Source organism: Felis catus, chromosome A1 (genome assembly GCF_018350175.1).
Source record: "Felis catus isolate Fca126 chromosome A1, F.catus_Fca126_mat1.0, whole genome shotgun sequence".
Classification (NCBI taxonomy): domain Eukaryota; kingdom Metazoa; phylum Chordata; class Mammalia; order Carnivora; family Felidae; genus Felis; species Felis catus.
Genome location: NC_058368.1, coordinates 181,715,598 through 181,739,833, shown reverse-complemented (window position 1 = coordinate 181,739,833; position 24,236 = coordinate 181,715,598). Strand labels below are relative to the sequence as shown.

Genomic DNA, 24,236 nt, shown 5'->3' with positions numbered 1-24,236 from the left:
GTTTTGCTTGAAGTTAAGAAAAGAGCTAATGTAATCACTATAACATAGGGGTCAGCAAACTATAAACTATGGGTTAATTTTGACCAAGTCCCTGCTTTTATATACCCATAAGCCAAGAATTGTTTTTATATTGTCAAGAGGTTGAAAAAAATGAAAAGGAGAATAATTTTAAGGGTACTTAAAATGATATAAAATTAAAATGTCTATGTCCGTAGATAAAGTTTTATTAGGACACAGCCATGCCCATTCGACTGCATGCTTTTGATGACTGCTTTTGTACTATAACAGTAGTGTTGATTAGTATGGCCCACAGGCCTAACTATGTACTATGTGTCCCTTCACAGAAAAAGTTTGCTGGCCCTTATCTAATGTTGGTTGGCAGGGCTTCTAAAGGCAGTGCAACAAAACTGGCGCTCTTTTTTTATGGGTTCATATATATTATTGGGTTTGACCTGCTTTGGGATTTTTGAGTTGATAGGTGATTGAATATGTGAGCCAAAGGAAGATTTTGTGCCTGAATAAAATGATGCTATTCCTAATGTTAGCTCCCGGTTTTAGAACAGAATAGACAATATTTCCCTGTGAGATGAGGAAGAGATGTGTTCGAAGGACAGGGCTTTACCCCAGAATTTGAACTTTCTGTTCTTTCGTGTTGATGATCCTTTTCAAGCTGGTTTGATCCCCATCTTTACACACCCACACAGCAGTTATTCCTGGCTGCTTTGTTTTTTACCTGTACAATTACCGGGGGCATGTATTACTGGTTTTTATTCACATGCATTTGGACCTCACCTCTACACCAGATGAACTTACTGTCATTTAAGAAGTATGCATAGAGTACTATTATGATGTGTCAGGACTTGTGCCTAGCCCCAGGATCAGAAGAAAGAAAGAAAAAAAAAAAGGAAGGGAAGGAAGGAGGGAGGAAGGAAGGATGGAAGGAAGGAAGAGTGAAAGATGGAAAGGAAGGGAGGGAAAGAGAGAGAAGTCTGTTTCAACATGCCGTCGAAGACCTGCCAGTAGTAATAAGCAGACACAAAATAAATTATTTTAGTGTGAAATGTTAAATAAAGTACATAATAGCTATTTAAGAATAAAAACAGATGCTATTTATTGATCAGATGTTCTAAGCACTTTATATATATATAATGTAATCCTCAAAAGAGTCCCATTCTTTGTAAAAGAAAGAAATTGAGGCAAAAAGATTTTATGGAATCCACCTGAATACTTCAGTGATGGAGTAGAGATTAGACTCTAGGCCATGTTATTCCAGAACCTTACTCTAGATCACTATTCTGCAGGGCTCTCCCTGAAGTTCAAACACCATATTTTATATATACAGGATGTGCCATCAATGAATAAGCTTTTTTTTTTTTTTAAGAGAAAGAGAGAGCAGGAGAGCAGTGGGGGAGGGGCAGAGGGAGAAAGAGAGACGGAATCTTAAACAGGATCCACAGTCAGCACAGAGTCGTATGTAGGGCTCAATCTCATGGCCCTGAGATAATGACCTGAAGTCAAGAGTTGGATGCTCAACCAACAATCCAGGTGTCCCTGGCTTTTTGTTTTTAACTAAAACACAATGAATGAGTCTGAGTGAGCAAGGCAGAAAAATCAAGACAAAAGAAGGCACACCAGAAATCACATAGCAAGATGTGGAGCCCAGAGAGAAAGTGATGGATTTGGGGATAACAGATGTCTTAATTCACTTGATCTGAATTACAGCATTAGTGAAGGAGAGTGCTAGAAAATGTAGGAGTCAGATAATTCATGAATCATTGATTTGTTCGCCAAACACTTATTGAGATTATGTTAAGTACCAGGCACATATTTCAGCACCAGGGTGGTAAATACACATGTATTCTATGGTCTATTGGGATAAGATAGAAAAAAAATAAGTAAACAAATAAAGGTCAAAATAATTTTAGAAAATGATAATGACTTGGAAGACAAGAGGGAGTGCTATTTATGTACATAAACATACATGTATGTGCCACATGAACCAGTTAATGTAGAAAAGGTGGACAGAGTGGGCTTCTCTGAAGGCATGGTATTTGAGCTGAGACTTCACTAGCAAGAAGGAATCAGGCACTTGAATAAGTGTGGGATACTTTCAGGTAAAAGGAACAGTAAATGCCAAGGCCCTGAGGTAGAAATGAAAGGGGAGCGTTGGCAAGATGAAGAAGAGACCAGATGTGGTTACAACAAGGTTAAGGAGGAAGAGAGTGCTTCATGGTGAGATCAGAAAGATGGTCAGTGACTAGACTGTGAAGGATTCTGTAGCCATGGTGAGGAATCTTCAGATTTTATTCTCTCTGAAATAAGAATTTATTGGATGAATTTAAGCAAAGGAGTGCTGTGATCATATTCATATATTTTTTAAAGAAAAATCACCCTTCCTGAGTGTTACTGTACCTAAATTATGGTTCAGTACATCTGAATTGAGAATAGTTAAACGTGTAGTTCCAGTAATTGGTTTATAGGAAAGAGAAGGAAAGAGGAATACATTTAAATGGACACGATGGGGATATACTCAGCACATCTCTAACTTTGTTCTGAAACTCAGTTTTCCAGCCAAGCAATGATTAATGTAGGTGAAAGTGGTGTCTGGAGTAAGATACAGACAGGTATGGGGTGTATTTCCAAGGTGGAGTGGACAACTTTTGCTGTTGAATTGGGTGCAAAAAGAAAGGAAATGGTGAGAACCAAGGATGACATGTAGGATTCTGGTTTGGGCATTGAGTAAATGGCTGCCCTATTTACATAAAAAGAACATCTTTTGGGGGACAGATGCCAAAACCACACCTGAAAATAATGGGGGTCCCCCAAAGACAGACTGGTGTTAGGAGTAAGAACAGATTAGGGGGTTGAAGCTTAGAGTCAGGGAGTCTGAGGTGGGAGGCCACTGTGGTGATTCAGGTGAGCAATGCTGAGTGCATTGATTGAAGTAATAGAACTCAGAATGGAGAGAAGGCAAGGGATCTGTGACATATTTAGGAAGAGGAATCAATATGACTTCGCTGGAGGTAGGAAGGAAGGGAGAGGGAAATCTTACAGTGCTTTCAGGTTGGTGGTGAGCATATGTAGGTGGTGAGCAGTTTTACTCCGGGCAGAAACAAGTTTTGTAGGAAAAAGTTAGAAGCCCAGTTTTGGCCACGTGATTTTGAGATGCCTTTAATAGGGATGTCGTGTATGGTTAGACATGAAGGCCTGAAGCTCAAAGGAGAAATATGGACAAGAGCCCTCTGGTAGTGTCAGTGTGAGCAAAATGGCCCACATATTTAAAAGAAGAGGAGAGCAGAGGTCTGGGAAGCACCAATACTTCCAGCTGAGGCATACCAGATTGAAAAGTGATACAAGACAGGACTCTGAGAGAGTAATGTACACTGAGGTGGAAAAGAGTTTCAAGAAACAGGACACTACAGTTGGCATCATGCATGATAGTGGGGTCTGTAAGATTTGGATTGGAAAGTATCATTGGACTTGGTCATGAAGAAGCCACTGTTAAATTTTAGCAAAAATCACAGGCAGTGGAAGGCAGGGCTACATTGGGTCAGTCAGTTAATGAGACTTCAGACCTAAACCAGCCAAAATTTAAGTGAAAACCAAATAGAGATCAGGAAGATCAAAAAGAAAGGAAACATTTCTATCAAGTACCAAGTTATAGATGCCAAAACCTATCTGAATCGTTAGACATTTCCTCTATCACCATTAATAATCAGGAAATTTATTTTAATTTGCTTTATGACATTGGATGGTTCAGATGAGGATTTTATTTTGTAAATTACATTTACAAGTTTGTGATTGGAAACATATTGGAAATCAATCTGCAGGCAGACCTTTATAATTCCAAAGTAATCTCTAACTACTAAATTCATTTGTGTATTTGTTGCTTAAAGAAAAGTCCACCAAAAATGTAGCTGATAAATAATTCTCTTTGCCAAAAATAATAGATGTTTGAGTCATGTTATAGATTTTTGGGGTATATCATTATGCATTTGGTCTGATGCTTGATTAGGGACCACTTACTGAATAGAACAGAGAAAATAGATTGGAAAATTTTAAAAACAGGATATTTTTTAATATCCTGTTTTTTAAATTTTATATTTTTAAAATTTAAATTTAATCATGATATCCCAGTATCTCACATAGAACTAGTTTTTGGAATGAATAAATGGTTAAATTTATTATAAATGCTATAAATAAATGTATAAATAAATGGTTGTGTGTCTAGATAGGCTTGTTGGAACTCTTGCTTTCTTCATAGAAATATTTTCCTTCCAAAATTTAATTGGGTGTTTTTGTTTTCAATGTTTTATTTTTATTTTTGAGAGAGGTAGAAAGAGTGCGCACACAAGTTGGGGAGGGGCACAGAGAGAGAGGGAGACCCAGAATCCAAAGCAGGCTCCAAGCTCTGAGCTGTCAGCACAGAGCCTAATGTGGGGCTCGAACTCACTGGGAGATCATGACCTGGGCCAAAGTTGGATGCTTAACTGACTGAGCCATCCAGGTGCCCCTAATTAGGTGGTTTTAAAATATTTTACAATTTACTCAGGTAAAAGCTCTCTAATCCTCAGACCTTCTTGAGGAAAAGTAAGCTGATTATCATGTGTATTAAAATTTTATTTGTGTTGTTGCTATTATTTCTACTTTGCTTGATACAAAATGACAGTTTAGTCCATTAGCCAATTAGTTAATCAGCTTGTCATGTGGAGGTTTGGAGATGAAAATATAGGCTGGTGTGAAAACTACCTGAAATTGGTCTAAATCCAAAAGTTCCACCTTTCCAAATTAAGACATCGTTTTGATTTGATAAGAAACTCAAGTTTTCACTTTACAGGTTTACAGTTTCAAGGAAACAGTTTGGCCTTATAACCTTCACGCATAAGCCTTGGTTAAAGGTACTGAAGTTAGATAATGGAAAGGAAATCATCTCCTAACACTAACAGCATCATGAGTTACTCTCATTTTCTTCAGGCTTATGGAAAAATCATTCTCAAGGCATTCATATTTCACGTTTCTTATTCTCCAGAGTGTAGGCAGTAATCTTATATCTTGAATCTTGATTTCTTTCTCTACACACCAGTACTAACTTGATTTATGGGGTTGGAGAAGTTATGGTATGCGTGGACATCTGCCATTATACTTCATCTCATGAAAAGAGCACTGTCCAACAAGACCTATCCAAAGTGGAATAAAAAACAAAAATCTGAACAGTAACAATAATAACAAATGCAAGTTAAATGTCTCTTACTTTTGCACGGTCCTTGACTATTAGATTCAATCAAATTTCAGGCTCTCCAAAGCTGGCTGCAAAAACCTGCCTTGTCACATTTTATTGCAAATGTTGCTTTCCACCATATCTATGAGAACAGCCCATTGGATCAAAAGAAATAATAATCACTGTACGGGTGACAGTGATTGTTTCATACAGAAAAGCACATAGTACAAACTTGTTGATAGCTGGAATTTGACTACCCTTCCAGTTCTCTCCCCCCGCCCCCCCATCTCTTTTTTAATAGACAAATGTCTTTGGAGTCTCCAATTGCTTATTTTATTTTCCTTTCTGTTGCTCTTGCTTGTTACGTATTCAGTGAGTTTCTTACGGAAAGAGTTACTTGCTCAGGTTCATTTAATTCATCATAAAAATTGTTTTTGCATTTAAATCAAATTGATTCTATTCACAATAATATTATACCATTCTTGTAACAGTAAAATGACAAGGGATATTTTTGGACAGACTCTGTAGTTCATATGAAAAAGAACGATGAAAGAACGATCTTTTTCAGAAAAATATCACTGGAAGAGCAGAGGCATTTTGGATCTGTAAATCATTTAGGAGAACATTTAGTTTAACCTCCTAAAAGGGTAAATTTGGACCAAAAAGCAAGGAAACAACTTGTAAAAACATCTGTAAAACTTGTTGTATTGTCTAAATGAAAGTAATCATAAGATATTAAATTGCATGCTAGTTCTTTATCTTTAAAATAAAAGATTAACACTATATTTAAAATCTCATCTTGAGAAAAGAATTATAACTATCAGTTAAAACAGACTAGAGTAAAATAATTTATAAGCATTCAAAATTTGTTAATCAGTAAATAATGATAATATAATAATGATAATAGTCTTTTAATTATTCCTAATTATTTATTTAATTAGGTAAGGGTTTCTTCTTAAAAAGTAATAGATACTCAAGAGGTCATTTTGCAATGATATGGATTTTTCCCTTTAATTTAAAGATCCTCCACATAAAATATAATTAAATATAATTAATATATTTAAAATTCTTTTTGCCTGGTGACATTTTTTCATAAAACCCTCTAGGACTCATTTGCAAAGCTGCTTTGAAGTTAATTTCATGCAGATCATCCTGATTTGTAATTGTAGTGAATTATTGTTAAACTAAAAGAAAAAAAGAGCAGAAAAATCTAAATCATCCAAACTTACCATTTATTTCATCTTTTGTTTAAATTGGTTTACTTTAAACCATGCAAGTGATACTAAGTACTTCAAGTCTCTAATAAATTAAACAGACATGATAGAATCTTTCTATGAATTAATATAGGATACAGAAGAACTGCCATTTAATAATCCAGGTGTCTTCACCCAAGAACACTTATTAAGATACCTATCACCTCATTAAAATGTTCCTACAAACAAAAACCTCTTCTACAGTGTTCTTTTCCTTTTAAACTGTAATTTGGATAATTGGGGGAAGGGTATTTTCATTACGCAAATACGTTCTAGTGCTCACCTCAGAGTTGCTTAATTGTCAGTGAATAGGTCAGTGTATCATTCCTCATAAATATTTGAAGTTTTAGTTGAAATCACTTCATGGCACAAATGATAAGCTTCTGTCTTATAGCATAATTTAATTCACTGTGACCACAAGGTCAAATTTACTTTAAACTCTCTGTAATGTGTATTTGTGATTGACAATCACCATTTGTTGCGTGGTTGGTAAGGTAGAACTTGTTTTATATCTTGAAATCATAAAGGCATTTTGAAGATCTACATCATTTCAGGGCAAGACAGTTAACCCTGTAAGTATCTCCTTTTTAGAAATAGAAAATTCAGGGGCGCCGGGGTGGCGCAGTTGGTTAAGCGTCCGACTTCAGCCAGGTCACGATCTCACGGTCCGTGAGTTCGAGCCCCGCGTCAGGCTCTGGGCTGATGGCTCTGAGCCTGGAGCCTGTTTCCGATTTTGTGTCTCCCTCTCTCTCTGCCCCTCCCCCGTTCATGCTCTGTCTCTCTCTGTCCCAAAAATAAATAAACGTTGAAAAAAAATTAAAAAAAAAAAAAGAAAGAAATAGAAAATTCAGTGAATAAATACTTAGACTGGTAATCTTGGAAGAGAGACCCGTATTGTACAATAGAATGTACAGCACTTTACATTTTCAGATTGTTCATTATTAACAAGGAGTGTGTCTAATGAGCGTGTTAGCTTCTTACTTAGAAAATACACTCAACTTTCAGTTATAGGCTTTTGGACTCTCTAGTTTGTGGATTATCTGCAACAAAATGTTAATCCCAGCCATGATTCCGAGTCAGTTCCTTTGCTCAGGAATTGTAATTCATTTTTAATATTAGCCTTAGGGGTAGAAACATGATTAGAAATGCAGAATAATGCTTTCATTCAAAACCAATTAAAACGACTTCTGGATTCTCCAACATAACGGGTAATTCACAGTGCTGTATTTCTCCATTAGGATAGATTGAGTTTGATGTATTGAAGGATGATTTAAAACTTAGTCACTGAAAGATATTTCAAGAAAACATTTAATTCTAGTTTTTACTGATGAAGAAAATACTTGGTTTTGTGTCTCATTTGAAAAATGAGAAATCCTGTTATATCTTGGCAAAAGAAAAGTTCGGCTTCTTTTTTTTTTATATCTGTAACAAAAATCATGTTTCATATAAACTATACCATGTTTACCTTAAGCTAGCTATTTGCTGCCCTTGAATAAAGTATCATTTTACAGTATATAGAGAAGCCATCACTTATAAAAGTTATTTATTTGTGGCAGTATTATGTAATCTGGTCCCTTTTTTTTTTTATTTTAAGCAGGAAAAAGAACAGCTGAAAAGAAGATAGTAGCAAGAATATTCTATACTGTATTTTGCCAGATCCTTTGGATTTGCTTTTTAAGACATCATCGTGTTTAAAATCAAAGATGGGAAATATTTTTACTCTTTGAATAAGTATGTGGCTTATTGTTTTGTTATGAGTAGGTACATTAGTAGGGAAATAAAACTTGATATCGAAAAAATATTTTAAATAGTTTTCCAGCTGGTGGTATGTGTTCATTTTAGGCTCTGTGCTCCCCTGGGTTAGCAGGCCTTCACTATTGAATGTCCAAGAAGCACTTTCCTTCTACCATGCAGCCTGCTTGAGTGATAGGAATGTGGAAAGGAAGCCTGGCAGATGTACTTTAAAATTAAGTAAAAAGAACTTAGTCAAACATATTATTCACCTAGACCTCACTTTGGAACTGACCTTTCTTTCCAGCTGTTTTCCTAATATGATTGGAATGCTGAGTTAGGAAAAATAAATTAATTCAGTCATCCATTTACAAAATTTAAAAGGTCCAGAAAACTTCTACAATGCAAGTTATTAAGAACCATTTTATCAGGGAATTTTTTAAAAAACAAAGTCTAGGAAGGAATCTGTTTTGGTTTGGTTTTTCTTTTTATTGGAATTCCGTGAGTCTATATGCTGCCTCGCTGTTTCCAAGGCGATGCGGTCGGGATGGATTCAAGGGCTTTCTTCTGTAGTGGCATTTATGTTTCTGCATGTCGTATATATAAATTTACAGGAAGATCTCTGTTTATTTTTATTTTTCTTCAATGTTTGCTTATTTTTGAGAGACAGAGACAGAGAACGAGCGGCGTGGGGGCTGAGAGAGAAGGAGACACAGAATCCGAAGCAGGCTCCAAGCTCTCAGCTGTTAGCACAGAGCCCACGCAGGACTCAGACTCACATACCTTAAGATCATGACCTGAGCCGATGCTTAACCCACTGAGCTTAACCCACTGAGCCACCCAGGTGCCCCCAGGAAGATCTCTTGAATGTTACAAATAGTCTGTTGGGGGTAGGAACATTTAAAAGATGTAAAGATTTGTCACCTCTCCCTGTGTATCAGGTATATGCATTTCATTAGTGTGTCAGTCAACAGAATGTCAGTTTCTGATTGAAACCTGCAGAACATTCTTTAAGAACACCATTGGTATTTAATAATAATGATAGAAGGGTGCTCTTTTCCCACCATTTTAGACTTTTAAAAATGGCTTCCTTGCCTTCTAAAAGTGCAGAAGACAAGATGATCTCTTGCCATAAATAATATGTACTATACCAAACTTTTAACTCCATGGCATGTTTCCAATATGTTTAACTTATTAAGGAATCTTCACTTCTTTTGATACCTGTAGATGTACTTATGGATAGTCAATGCTCATTTTTGTTCTAACTGCTGAAGTCTAATTTAATTGTAATAGGACATAATAGAGAGGCGGCAAATACAGCCCTTTGAGTCTAGGTTAGCATTCCTCATTCTTAAGGACCTGCAGTTTGGAGGTTCCCTCCCACTTATTTGAAGCCAACCTAGGAGTCCTGAAATTGTGCACTCAGATCCCAACTACTCCGTGGCTAGCCAACCATATTACTATGTTTACCATGAGGTTTGTAAAATATAAGAATGGCCAGACACCAGATATTTTTTAAGGAGTTTTGGGTCAGTTCAATAAGAGAAGAGGATATGCATACACCCCTTTTCCACTATTGATCTGTTAACATTGCTAAGTATATGGGAACTTATTTCTTTACAGTAAGTAGTTTTTAAGAAACAAGTTGTTTTTGGAGCACCTGGGTGGCTCAGTTTGTTAAATGTCCAAATCTTGATTTCGGCTCAGGTCATGATCTCACAGTTGGTGAGTTCAAGCCCCTCATCAGGCTCTGTGCTGACAGTGTGGAGCCTGCTTGGGATTCTCTCTCCTCACTCTCTGCCCCTCCCCCCACTCATGTGCACTCTCTGTCTCTCTCACTGTCTCTCTCTCAAAATACATAAAATAAAGCTTAAAAAAAATCACTCCCAGTTTTTTTTTAAAGAAGAAAGTTGTTTTATCACTTGATTTGGTTTTATTTGAAAATGCTAATAAAACATGACATTGAAAGAAAATGCAAAAATTAAAGAAAGAAAAACTTCTAAAATCAGCCATATTCCCATAACCTAGGTAAAACCACTATTAAAATGTAGATGGTATGTGTTCTTCTAAAGAAATGCATTCTTATTTACATGTATGTATATGTGTACTACAGAAATGTAGGTACCTGATACATTTAAGTACGTAATAAGAATCATTTATTTATACAGTACTACACATTCCTTTTTTAAAATCTCACATTATATCATGTTTTTTAAGCCAGTAAAAATTCTTCAAAAACATAATTTAATGCCTGTGTAGTACATGATTCTGTTTAATGCATTTTCATTCATTTACCCGTTCTCCTGCTATTGATTCCTTAGAGCTTTATAATTAATGGAGATGCTTGCATTTTGAATATTATTGCAATGCTTTAACATACATATTTCCATTTCTTTCTGCCTTATTCCCCCATTGCCCAGAATGACTGTGTGTACTTGTCTGTTAATTTCAGGATCGCATATGTAGACTTAAATCCCAAAGGCATTTCTCAGCATGCAGTTAAAAGGGCAAGCCTATTAACTCTGAGAAAATATTTTAATCTGAGAATTTTTCAATTAAAGGAAAAGAGCTTATAGAAGTTAATTTTGATGAAGCATGTTTGATCTTTTACCTTATTTGTCTGTTAATTTATGGACGCAATTCATGCAAAGGCAAAACAAAAGTATAAAAGCAGATAGAAAGATAGATAAGTGCTAGTTTTGTTTGCTATTCCTTCAGTCTACTCTTTCCCCACCATCCCATAGTAGTTTTTATTTTAATATCTTGATGCTTATCATTTCATACTCTACAATAGTCTTATAGAAATAAAGAATTAAATAAGGCTTCCCACTTGCAGAAAAGAAAATCTGGTGTCTTATTCGTATTATACATTCTCCCCTACTCTACTCATATATCATGGTCAATTCTATAGTTAAATGTATGTCTCTAATTCATTCATTTTTATAGCACATAATACCCATGAGTAGCAGGTAAGGTTCAATCTATTTTATGCCCACTGGCTCCTGGTGCACTTTCACTCCCACCAGCCAACATCTGCTCTCTGAGGGACTTGGCTCCAGATGCCAGAATCTGATTTATATCCCATTGGTGGAGCCTGGAACTGACAGGTGCAGGGGTCTGTCTAGGCTGACCATGACCCCAGTGGCCTCCATAATCTCTCTGTACAACTCAGCCAGTTAGCTACTATGGGTCACTGCTTGAGACTGCACACTGGCCTCCCTTCCTTCTGTGTCCCCCTTCCTTACCTGCTTTTCCTAAAGCACATCCAAATAAGTCAGTTTACATGAATCCTGTTTCAGGGTCTGTTTCTAGGGAATTCAATCTAAAACATCTAGTGTGCATTATGATTTCTTCCATGTTAATGGACATTTAACTAATTTATAGTTTTGGCTCTTGCAACCTTTCCTTCAATTTTCAAACTTCTATAAACATCCTGACATGCAGCTGTTTTTGCTGTTGTTGTTGTTGTTGTAGGATAGAAGCTTCCTAACATTGAGCTGTTGTCATTTTTAAATTTTAATAGATCCAGAAGAGGGGTCCCTGGGTAGCTCAGTTGCTTAGGCATTTGACTTTGGCTCAGTTCATAATCTCACCATTTGTGGGTTTGAGCCCTGCATCGGGCTCTCTGCCATTAGCACAGAGCCCATTTCAGGTCCTCTTGTCCCCCTCTCCCTCTGCCCCTCCTCAGCTTGTTCTGTTTCTGTCTCTCTCAAAATAAATAAATAAGCTTAAAAAAAATAGAGCCAGAAGAAAACACAAAAATGTTGGCAGTAATTCATACTCCTTCCAGCAACGGATGAGTGTGCCTGCCTGTACCCTTTTCCTATACCCTTAATCACACTGAGTATTAACAGTTTTTAAAAATTGCCCCTAATCTAATTAGTCTGAAATGGTTTTTGTTATAATTTCCGCTTACGTGATTACTAGAGAAGTCGGGCTTGCTCTCGTATGTGGGTTTTGTTTGTAGTGCTCTATTTTTCCATTTGCATTATCTTTGTGAATTGGCAGTATATTTCATATTGGGTGTGCTACCTTTTTCCTAACAATTTTCAGGATATGTTTGTGTTGGGATATCTGAACTCTTTGTATACATATATGTTAAAACTATTTTCTTGTAGCTATTTGTTTAGACTTTGTCTCAAAATTCATTTAGAAGGAGAGACAGATCAAAATACGGAGGATGTTTCTAAGGAAACATCCACGTTTGGGAACGGTGCCTGCCCCTTCGATTCCCAGCGTATTGACGTACACATTTGTGAATCATATGCATCATCCCTATTTGGGTCATTGTGCACAACTCGAGTAAATGCAGACCGTCCTATTTATAGGAATACGCTTTAGGAATTCCCACAACAAAGCTTTTAGCATCGGTCCTGCAGGCTGTCCCACTTCCAGCTTTGTGCTTCACATCGAGACATGACAGGAAACGGATCAGAGGCCTGGCTGTTCAAGTGTGTGGTTATCAAGCACTTGTAAGAAAATGAACTTCCACCAGAAAACGTGAGAGGATCAACTCCATTGTGCCATTCAGATCAACTCATTTACACCCTTCAAAAGAGACGTGAGCTCCAAAGTTAAATTTTAGGCTTGAATTGTCTGTTGTGATGGCTTATATTGATTAAATGATCAGGTGCCCACATGCACACACACACACAGACACACACACACACACATGCACACATGCCCACCCACCCATCCCACTCTATCCCATTCTCTCCTGTGGCTAATCTGAGCAAAGAAATAGAAACGTTCTTTCCTACACTTCTTGCTCCCTTGTGCTGTTCACCTTTCCTTTCCTTTCCAACCCATTCGTTATTCTTTCTGTATGACTGTGCCTTTCTTCTTACTTTCAATAATTAGAAATATAAAGATATATATTGTTCAAAACAAATAAATGGCTATATAATTAACAGATGTTTTGTGAAGTACCCTTTGTCTTTAGAATGAAGTGTTAAAATGTCTAATAATATTTAAGTTAAAGATTTCTGTTTCTAGTTTGTAGCCCCAATGATAGAATAATTAAGTGCTGTGGTCCCACATTTATGGAGGTAATCTTTTAAATATCCAAATTCCTCAAAGCTTCTTTGGTCTTGGTGTTGTCAAACTTGATTTTTATTGATCTCTACATTTCAATTCACGCACATAAAAACGCTTTTTCCCCGCATCGTAGAAAAGGAGCAAGCCTGTGATATATACGTTTCCTAATTAAAGCTTAAATCTAGTTCCCAGCACTTGTGCTTGTGAAATGTTAGAACCACATAGTGAAATATTTTTAACTTTTTCCATCCATCACACTGGTTTTTAGGTTGCTGGTAATGTCAGCCAGAAAAGTATCTGAATTAAGAGCATTTTTCATAGAGACTTCTACTATACTTCTTAAATGGGTAAGTTAGTATTAAAGATATCACTGGAATTTATCCCAAAATGTAATTGAATTTTTTATTGGTTTTAGGATACAGTTCTTAGTTCAGTTTGGATATGAAGCATAGGAAGTAAAATATGTGGTGCAAGTTGGCATCAGAACAGCAATAAAATTTTACAAAGAAACTAGATCTTTTAAGAAGTCAAACCATTTGCCTGAAGATACTGCCCATTTGGCATTTTAATGGACAGCTTGGTGGATATGTGAATGACGATGGCAGTGCTAGGTGAGAATATATGGAGTGATACATTTTGGCAAACGATTCATTTTTTCATAAGGTGAATAAAAAAATCTCCTGCTTGGGTACCTGATAGAGTTAGCTATTCTGCTACTTTATGGCTATTTGGGCAAAACTACTATTTCATTATAGCTGATAGTTTTTACTTTAAAAATTTCACCATGGTAATTTATATCCCTCCCCAAACACTCTGTTTGTTTTCAGTGGGACTTTTTTTTGTTTTTGTGTGGCACAACTTTTATGAAACTAAAGCTATTGTTTTAAAATTTTTTTAATTAATAATTTATTTTGAGAAACAGAGCATGAGCGGGGGAGGGGGAGAGAGAGAGGGAGACACAGAATCCGAAGCAGGCTCCAGGCTGTGAGCTGTCAGCACTGAGCCCGACGCAGGGCTCAAACCCACAAATGCAAGATCATGACCTGAGCTGAAGTCGGATGCTCAACTGACTAAGCCACCCAGTCACCCCTAGAGTTATTTTTTTAATATGACAACAATGAGGGACACAGCTTTTTGGATGAGTGATAGTAAAATGATACAATAGCAAATGAACAAATGTGAGGTATGAATATGTGCCTGGTATTTTGCCCATTCCTTTATAAAACATCATAATGTTTGTTCCTCAAAGCACCCATGTGCACCAGATAGTATAATTATCCATTTTATAGATATTAAGGAAAAAAAAACAGGTTAAATTACCTGTTCAGAAGTTTAGGACCTTCTGAAATATAAATTCTTGGGAAAGGAAAGTTAATGCTTTTTGGTTCCTGCAGTAACTCTAACTGCTCATCACTACTTTCTCCACTTTTCTTGTGCAAGGAAATAGTTAACAGCATTCATCCTGAGCAGGAGCCATTGTAACTAAAAATAAATGGTGAAATCCATTAATTTATAAGTAAGGAATTATACAGTCTGTAGTAATTTGTACTATTATTTCTTTTTAATAAACCCTGTCTTCATCACAGAAAGGTGAACTTAAACCTAGCTATGGGTCATAATATCTACAATTCCCAGTGTGAATGATTAAATGTTTGGGTTTTATTCTGAGCATGGACAAGTGCAGTTTCAGCATTTATGGAAAGGTATAAACTGTGAATTTAAAAATGAAGTCTTACATATAAATACTAGTAAGTCTCTGGGTTCTTTTGTCACTTAATGAGAGAGGGTGAGAAACTTGCCCTTGAGGAGCCTAAGTGGGAGCTAGGGCACAGGTGAGAGGGGGTCATTCTTGTTTGTTGTATATACTTGCCTTGGCATCCAAGGTTTGGGAGTCCCTCTTCTCATTGCTAGTGGGAGAATTTGAGGCCAGACAGTGAGTTGATTATTTTGGTGAACTCACTTGGCAGGTGACATAGATTATGATTTCACTTCCTATTCAGGAAAGTAATGTTAGTCGTATAGACTTATGTCACAGGATGTGATTTGTTAGATTACTTATGTCTTTGTTGTGGAGATCAAGGTTATGGACTTGTAAAAGTGCAATGTTCTATTGGCTGTGAATTACCCAAGGTTTATTTTCATGGCGGTTGATGGCCATGAAATCTTTCAGCTTAGTCTCGTCTTCTGACTGATAGCTCTGTTGCTCTCAGGATCCTTCTCCTCATGGAGTTGTGGCCTCTCAGTAACCATAAAAACCAGAATAAAGAAGACAAAAATAATTTGGCTTACAGTTTCTTAACAGGTTTTATCGGCTGTTTACCGTTCCTTACTATATAGAAGTCTTGTATTGTCCCAGATCAAACACACCCAGAATGAAAAGCATTCACAAAGATTATCTCTAAACTTGTGAATTTGCCCGTCCATTGATCTCATTTTCCTTCCACATTAAACTCTAGTCCCTGCATCCAACCATCATTTCAGCATGTATTTATCAAATGCTTTCAGCATGTCAAGCATGCCATGGGTTCTGGAGACACAGTGACTTAGACTAACGATATCCCCTTACACTTGGAGCTCATATTCTAGTGAGGGGAAGACAGATAACAACATATAAACAACCAGGAAGCAAGATAACTTCAGATAGTAGTAAGGCTACAGAGGTAATAAAGCATAGTGTGCATAGAGATGGTCAGGCTGGCTAAAAGGTTTTTGTGGTTAGGGGAGACTCAGAGGAGGTGATATTTGACATGAGATTTGAGTGATGAGAAGGAACCAGGTGTGAGAAATTTGGAGGAAGAGCTTCCAAGCTGCTGCCATGGAAAGTTATGTAGTGTGTGCACTGCACAAAGGCACCTAGCCAAAGGGAGAAGGAGGGCCTGAAATCTTATGCTTCTCTTACATAACATACTATCAGGTATGGGGCTGAATCTTCCCAGAGATTAGTAGGATTTTTGTTTGTTTGTTTAAACCACAAAAGCTGTTCTTTTTGCTAAGCTAAGTACCTAAGGAGATTATTTCCACCAGGAGTTTTGTGGGTTGTTTGTTTGTTTGTTTTTAGTGTAGATGGTTTCATAGGCTAGTGTGGACTTGAGTTAATTAGGTGTGTAAGGTTGGCCTGTTAGCAGGTAAGGCTGGAGTAGAGTATAGGAAGTAATGAGAATAGAGTGGTGGAAGGTGAAGTTAGAGAGGCAGGTAGGAACCAGAACGTGCAGTTTTGTAAGGGGTTTGGATGGTATTCTAAGTACACAGAGGCTATTGGAAGGACTTATTCCAGGATATGATAACATATCCCATAACATAATAACTATGTTTTAAAAAGATTACTGTGACATGTAAGGTGGAAGAGAGAACCTTACCAGGACAGAAAACTTACTTGAGCAATATTCTATCCAATGGCCTTGTCTCCTCTTCTGATAATCAAAATAGTCCAAGACTAGAATCTTGCAGTGGCTCATGACAAAAAATAAAAATATAAGAATTCTATATTCAGAAAGCATGCATTTTCCATCTTTCCCATCTATAGCCTGTGTACACAGCTCATTTGTTTGACAGTGATATTCCAAATTGATGGAAATGAAGGAAATGTATGAATGCCATTTGTTTTCAGGAAAGCCAATCCACATTAAAAAGTACAAACAAGTCTGTGGGGAAAAGGTGGATTTGACTATAATCTCAGTGCTTTATTGCCAACTCTGGGTATAATTGGATTATAAGATTATTAATATAAGGTATAATTATAACTTGTATATGATAAAGTTTTCCAATATGATTACACTCATAAGGGAATGTTGACAAGTTTCTCATGAAAACACAGCAGGTTGGCAAAGTGATGAACCTGGGATTGTGAAACACTGATGCCATGAAATCTTTAGTGAAATCTCAAGAGCGAGTACATTGTAATTACCTAAAAGAATTAGGATTGAAGTGCATTATATAGGTTTATTTTGTGAAAATCAAGTATTACACTATAGGACCTGGGGATTATTTACTGGCATTTGATGCCACCTAAGATGACCAATCATTTTCCCTACAATGATTATGAGCTTTATAAGAGGAAGACTCTCATAGATATTTTGGAACTTAATGTTTCAGAGTGTCACAGAATTTGTGTTTAATGCTGTTTTTTGGAGACAGATAAAATAAGGCATGAAGTACTTTAGGTTTAACAAGAGAGAAGAAGAGTTTAGTGATCTGCTCTTAGCTTTGGAGGAAGGAAATGGAATAAAAACAGCTCAAGTCAGTGGGTTTTAACTCTTTCACTCCGCCTTTCCCCTTTCCTTAATACATTGTAAAAGATCTGGCCCAGTAAGAGTCTATTTAAGGATCAGTTCCCTATTCACATTATCTCAGGGAAAGTGATAATATGGGCAGGCCTGTGTCCTGAATTTTAATGTATCCCCATCTCCTCTCACACCCTGCTTGGTGAGGAGAGGTAAGGTACAAATAGTCCAAATACACTAAAGAGTGTAATAACCCTACAGAACTCTGTTACATAAAGAGAAAGAACCCAGACTGGGTACTCCAAAGTGAACAGATGTGGCTGGTTAATTCAGTTGCCCTGACCAAGCGATTAAGGGAATTAAACCTGGCCCGTTTCATTACGCTGAGTATCCTTACACCCACTCTTCTTTCCAGATACAGTGCTGCTTGGAGTCTAAGAGTTATCATTGAAGACCAGGGTGAAACCAAACATTATCAATCCCAGATGTGACATTTCACCTTTTCCCCTAAATAAATGCATTTGTAAATGTGGGTAGTTTCTGCTGGGTCTACCTAAATTAATCCCTTTTAGAAAGGGTACATAAAAACTGTTGTAGCTTTGCTTTATGATTTAGCTGTCTACTGTAAGGGTTTAAAATTTTATATAAACCATCGTTATACAAACCTCTTCTCTAGCTTTAATGCAAGGCTTTCCTGGGTATAGTTTACTGTTTATATATAAAGCGTGTAGGTGGTTTAAATGTTTTTCTAGCACATACTAGGCTCTCAATAAATATCTTTAATTAGTGAATGTAAGAATGAATGGATTCATTTATCTTACTGGTTTCCTGTTAATATTTTGAAAAATCTAAATATTTTTGGTTATTTCAGTGGCTGAAATAAAAATGATTTTTTTCCCTCAAAATACTATGCTCTTCTAAAATGTGATGGAAGTATGGGGAATGCAGTAACTCTTTCTAGTTCTATCTTCGCAGAGGGGAACATTTACGATCATTTTTAGATTTAAGTAGGTGTAGTAAAAATTATTTGCACAGTGATATTTTAGCATGCAGGTGTTTGGCTGAGGTTCCAGCCTGGAAATCACTTTTTAAACATAGGCATTTGTGCAAAGAGCATATGGAACTTCATTATCAGAGCATAAGAATATATTTTGTGGTACGTTTTACTATATATTCATATACTTGCCAGGAATACTGGACGGTCCTGAATTATTTATAAAATGAAATAGAAAAAATTCTTACCCATCTCTTGTACATTTGTTAGTTCATAATACATGACTTTTATAAAGTATTTACAAATTGTTGTCTGTTCATTTGTTCGGCATCTTTTCATTTCACAAGGACTGTTCATGGTAAGAATGGTCCAAGTGTCTAAATCAAGTCATTATGCTAGAAAGACAAGATGTGAGTCCCCCCCCCCCACCTTGGATTTAAATAGACTATCGTTAATTTACTAGTCCGTAATGTAGAGTCATCATGGTATTAACTCCAAACATACTAAAGGCATTTCTTTTCCTGTCTCTTGTACCAATTTGCTTTTCTGTTTTCTGCCCTGAATAATCCTCAGAGGCATACAAAGCGAGGAGAGCTCCAGTAAGGGAAGAGATGGAAACCTCCTGCCTGCTTTCTTTCTGTGTAGAATCATTAGTACACTCTGTTAGTCCATTGACCAATGCCATGTCTCATGATAGTCTGTTTTATTTCTGTTTTTGAGTGTGTTATAAAGGAGATGGGACCAACATTTTTAAAAAAAACAATTTTTGATGATTTAGATAAAGTAAAAATCACCTAAATTGAGTTTATACTGGCAAGAATAGTTTTTATTCTAAATGTTGGGTTGAATGAAATATTGATAAACCTGAGCCAATTCTTGTCTGATGAAACTTATGCCCTGGAACCCAAGTGAATTCACTTGCTATGGCTATAAACTCTCTCCTGGTTATTGTAACTGTTCTGGGAAGATGGGAAAAGGAAGAGGTTTCAATTCTTAGTAATATCATCACTTATCCTAATGAGGTCACAATAGATTACCCCTATGAGAGCAAGACACTTTTATTGACTCCAAAGCGTACCCAATTACTACCTAATGAGAAAATAGCATTTGGTGATACCACAATTCCAAGAGATTATTTGTAATGGGTATTTATTCAGGATATCAGTTAGCTGCCTGACAGTGATGCCTTAGATCCAGATACCTACTCATGCCCCAAATTGAAGTCCCCCAGCTTCTTGTCACTCTCTCCTCCCCCAACCTTGACCCTGTGAGGTAGCAAATATATACGTTATGAGTATTTCCTTCAGAGATTTTGATTGAGTGGTAGGTATCTTTCCCTTCTGGTCTTATTACAAGCAAAAATTCTTCATCTTGAATATTATACTTGTGGGATTTTTCCTGTCTACTGAGATGAAAAAAATATATTCCAACTAGGTTAATTATGACAAATTTCTAATCCAGTATTCTTGTGCTCCTTTGGCCATAAAGCTGAAGAACACCAAGGGAAATATGAGTTACTTATCTGGAAACCCTGCAATATAATTATTTATATTGCATTAGGGAAGTTATATACTATTTACTGTATTACTATATGTACTATATGTATATTATGTATAGTGTATTTATAAACATTGGATTCATAGCCCATATTTTATAAAATATTAGTAACTATGTTCATTTTCTAGACATTTTGTGCCATGGAAATCAATATTCATGGATATCAATAATAGTAACTAACATTGATTGAATACTTACTGTATGCGAGATACTTGATATATTATTTCATGTAATCCTCAGGGCAGCACTGTGAGATAGATATATTCTTATCCTGAAATGTAGAGGAGCGATGCTTCTGGCTGTAAGGAATGGTATGACTGAAATTGGTAAAAGCATTAAGGACATTTTGTCTTATGTAACTGGTAATTGACCAGATATAGCAGACTCAGGCAGGTTCTGGTTAGAGTTCTATCTTACTCTTTTTGTCATTCTCAATCTGTCCTAATCTCTGCATCAGCATTAACCTTGGACTATTTTCCCTAATGCTTAGAAAAGAGATGCCAAGACTGACTGAAGCAAAATAACTTTCTTGTTTATGTCCAGGGTAGAAAGAGCAACTAGCTCCTTTTTAGTCTCTGGAGAAGGGAAGAATTCTCCATGAAACCTCTATAGCAAGCCTTCATTCAAATCCCATTGGCCGTTCCAAGTCTCATGCCCATTCCTGTACCAATCACTGGTAAAAGGGAAGGGGTTACTATGATAAGTTTATACAAATCAGAGTTCATGCCTGAACTTGGAGGTGGAGTCAGCTCTCTTTTCCCCTTTCTTTGATTACAATGGGAAGGTGATAAGTGAACACAACTGGGATTCCAAGAAGAAGAAGGAAAGTGTGAATGGATTCTGGGTAAAAATGACTGTTTACTACAGAGGGATTAGGTAATACTTAAGGCCTTATAGCTACTTACTAGTGGTCCCTAAACTTAAAATCAGTTCTGTTTCATTTCAGAAGCCCAGGCTTCTATACTGTCTTTTGTGATGAATATCAGGGCTTATTTTTTTTTTGAGAATATATTTCTAATAAAACTTCAAAAATAGTCTGTGCAACCTCAGGGAAGTCATTCTTTCCTGGCCTCAGTTTCCCTATACATACAAAAAGAGTAAATAAATATTTTAGGCTTTATGGACCATGAGGTCTTTATCACAGTTAACTACTCAACTCTGCCAAGATAGTATGAAAGCAGCCACAGATGACATATAAATGGATGGGAATGTTCCAGAAAACTTCCCTTACAATAACAGGTGATAGCCTGTGGATTCTGTTTTGCCAACCCCTGAATTAGAGGCCCAACTCTAAAGTTGCAAGCTTCTGATTTTATATATTAGCAGCAATTTTAATATATATTTTTAATCAGAAACATTTATATTAGCTGAATTTCTGTATTTGAGCAAAGATCTAAGAGAGATTAAACTTCATAATTGCTAAAACTTTATATTGTGAATTTCCTAGTGTAAAATTTTAAAATTTATTTTCAATCATATGAGTACATGCAGAAAATTTGTGGTATTTTGGGTTACTACAGCAGTCTAGAAGCCTTTTCCCCTGGAATCTGTTGAACTTGTGAAAGTAACATTCCTGTCTTAACTGGCATGCTAACCTGTTGAACATGGCAACAAGTCAATGTCAATAAAAGTAGGATAAAGGGCCTAGGAAAATCGAAAATGTGGGAGAGACCCTTAACAGCTAATCAACATATGATTATCCGGTGTTTATCTTATACAAAAAGCAAAATTGTTCATAGAAAATAACATCGAATAGTCTTTTAAGTTTCTTAATCTTCTTCATAACGCATTCTTAATTTTAAAAAGTGCGAGTAGATTAAAGGTATAAAAAACACTCAATCACCTTCATTAACATTAAATGAGCTACACTGCATATAAGAAGGCTTGTTCAGTCAATTTCCACTGAAATAATATATTACAATTCTTGTTACTCCAAGAGTAAGATAAATTCATTTTAGTGTTTCAGCATTCTACCCAAAACAAAGAGGAGGTGCTCAACCTAGCACTACCGACAACAATAAAGCTAATTATCAGAGAACTTGATACCTGAAAAGCCATCTCACCTGTATTTTTTTAAATCCCGCTTAAATATATATATTTAATATAAAAGTAAGAAAAATACATTTAAAATAATATATAACACAAACCAGACATCGTTTTTTGAGTCACTGCATGAAGAAATTAATGAAAGTTCATTATCATCATAATGTATTTGATGTATCTCTTTGCCTCTACCAAGAACAGTAATTCATGTGAAATAAAGACTTTCATCGTAGGGAAGCATGCCAGTAAACACTCATTTGTGTGTCTACATGTATAATATTGCAAATAACATGTGAGGACATGAGATTTCTGCATCAATCTCATCTCTGTGTCTCTATTCACACTCATTGCTGTGGAAATACTTTGGGGAAAATAGAGTGTCTAAGGCAAAGAAAAGTGAAAGAAACTTTACGGATGATGTGAAGTTTTAAAGAGGGCAACCATGAGATAGAAGTCTGGGAGATTATGCACAACTTAGTTGCTCTTGAGAAAAAAATTAATGCATTCTTGTAGCTTCAATCCTCACGTGTGTAAAATAAGACAAATAATACCTTTCCTGGCTGCCTCAGAGGCTTGTTAAAATCAAATGAGATAATACAAGTGAAATGTTTTGTAATCTAATGTGGTTGTATGGAAATGAAGGGTTTAAAAAGCTTGTCCAAAGTAGATCCTTCTGAAGCCTAGTCAGTACATTAACTACAAGCTCTGCCTTACTATTTTCTTCCTGTTTTTCTCTTCCCTTTGATTTACCTTGACTAAGTCCCATGAATCACAGGGTTAGATTAAGGGGTATTCTCTCTTATGTATTCATCCATTCATCCATCCATCCATCCACCCATCCACTTATTCACTCAGCATTCATTTTCTGCCACTTAGTGGGGTTGGGGTGAGTCTCCAAAAAGGAGTGGTGATTCAACAATCCTGATGGATGTTTTTCTGATGGGAAAGGGCATGTGGAGAAATCAATGTAGGTGAGGTCAAAGAAGAACATGACTGGCTACCTATTTGCTTTGGTTAGATCACTGAGTGTGTATCAAAATGGGCTGGTATGTTTGGTTGTGGAGAGATTGTGAAAGATCCTGCCGAGCAATTTGGGCTTTTTTGTGGAAGAAACAAATAGCACAGGTTCGACAAATTTAGACTACTTGCATGATGATTTTGGAGTTCTCAAGTCCTCAAATCCAGAGTAAACTAATTTAACAAGGCTTCTTCTTAAGGATAAAAGAAAAAGAAAACGAAAAAAGAATTGCGTGTAAGGCCAAGAGCTAGTAGGTAATTTACCGAATTCTAGAGCTTTGAAGATGGGAGATGGCATAGGTCAGGGGAGAGGCTAGGGAGTGAATGATGAGAAATGGAGGAAGAAAAATCAAATATGGGAGAGTATAAAAAGATTTTCCCTATTTCTAAACTTTACCTAGATTTGGCCCTGTACTCTGAATAAGGAATAGTCACCTAGTATTAAAGTTCTTTATCTTCTGGCCCATTCTGTCATGTAACCACATATAATACATCCTCTATGGGAAAATTATTCCAAGTAAGATTTTACTCACAAACACTTCTGGAACATAATGTATCTGTGAGTAGGTAGTCAACATTGGGTGTAGGAAAAACTGTGCTCTGTGCCCCAAGGCACCTTTTAGAAGTCAACATTCTATATGCCTGATGCCTCAAGTGACTGGAAATCATTTTGGAAGTTACAGAGTAGTAAGAAAGCTAGAATGAAACTTGTCAATACTTTTTCCTCTTCTCTCATTCTGTAGCCGAGGAAAGAGATTTGCAAATGTGCAGGACCTGTGTATATCTGTGCTTGGTCTGCCCAAGCTGTCCCTGTTGTAGGACTATGAGCAAAGGGTGCCCACTAGGTAGAAGAAAGGAAATCTTAACGAACCTTTCCAAAATGGGAGAAACAAGTTATATCAGTCATTTCATTCCTTTGGACCTCAATTTATTACCTGAAAAATAAGGAGTGTAGACCAGATGGGTTGTAAGAGCCCTCTTTAGGAAGTGATTGAGTCTTCGTTTTGGAGATGTGGGTGTTTGTTGGTTTAAGTTTGAGGCAAGGTGAATTGCTTCCCTGTTTACCAAAGTTTGCTAATGGCTGACTTCTAGGGAAGCACCCAAGAAAAAGATGAAAGTTTATATATATCTTATTCGCTGCATAAAGAGGTCTTTTTTGAAAGAGG

At 36.5% G+C, this 24,236-nt stretch overlaps 1 protein-coding gene and 1 long non-coding RNA gene across 9 annotated transcripts in view; one reads left to right on the top strand and one right to left on the bottom strand.

The window, feature by feature from the left end:
- Positions 1-24,236, top strand: part of TENM2 (teneurin transmembrane protein 2) — a 2,391,334-nt gene that overhangs the window by 1,166,967 nt on the left and 1,200,131 nt on the right. The window lies entirely within an intron of this gene.
- The window catches only part of LOC109503243, a 94,404-nt gene that overhangs the window by 8,306 nt on the left and 61,862 nt on the right, over positions 1-24,236 (bottom strand). For 3 of the 4 annotated variants that reach the window (XR_006587148.1, XR_006587144.1, XR_006587147.1), the window contains 3 exons: positions 20,209-20,309; positions 15,365-16,689; positions 14,560-14,721 (listed from right to left, as the gene is read on the bottom strand). This is a non-coding gene — a long non-coding RNA (uncharacterized LOC109503243). Of the gene's footprint in view, positions 1-4,739; positions 5,361-14,559; positions 14,722-15,364; positions 16,690-20,208; positions 20,310-24,236 lie in introns of those variants that run through there. The other variant, XR_006587149.1, reaches the window with a different exon arrangement.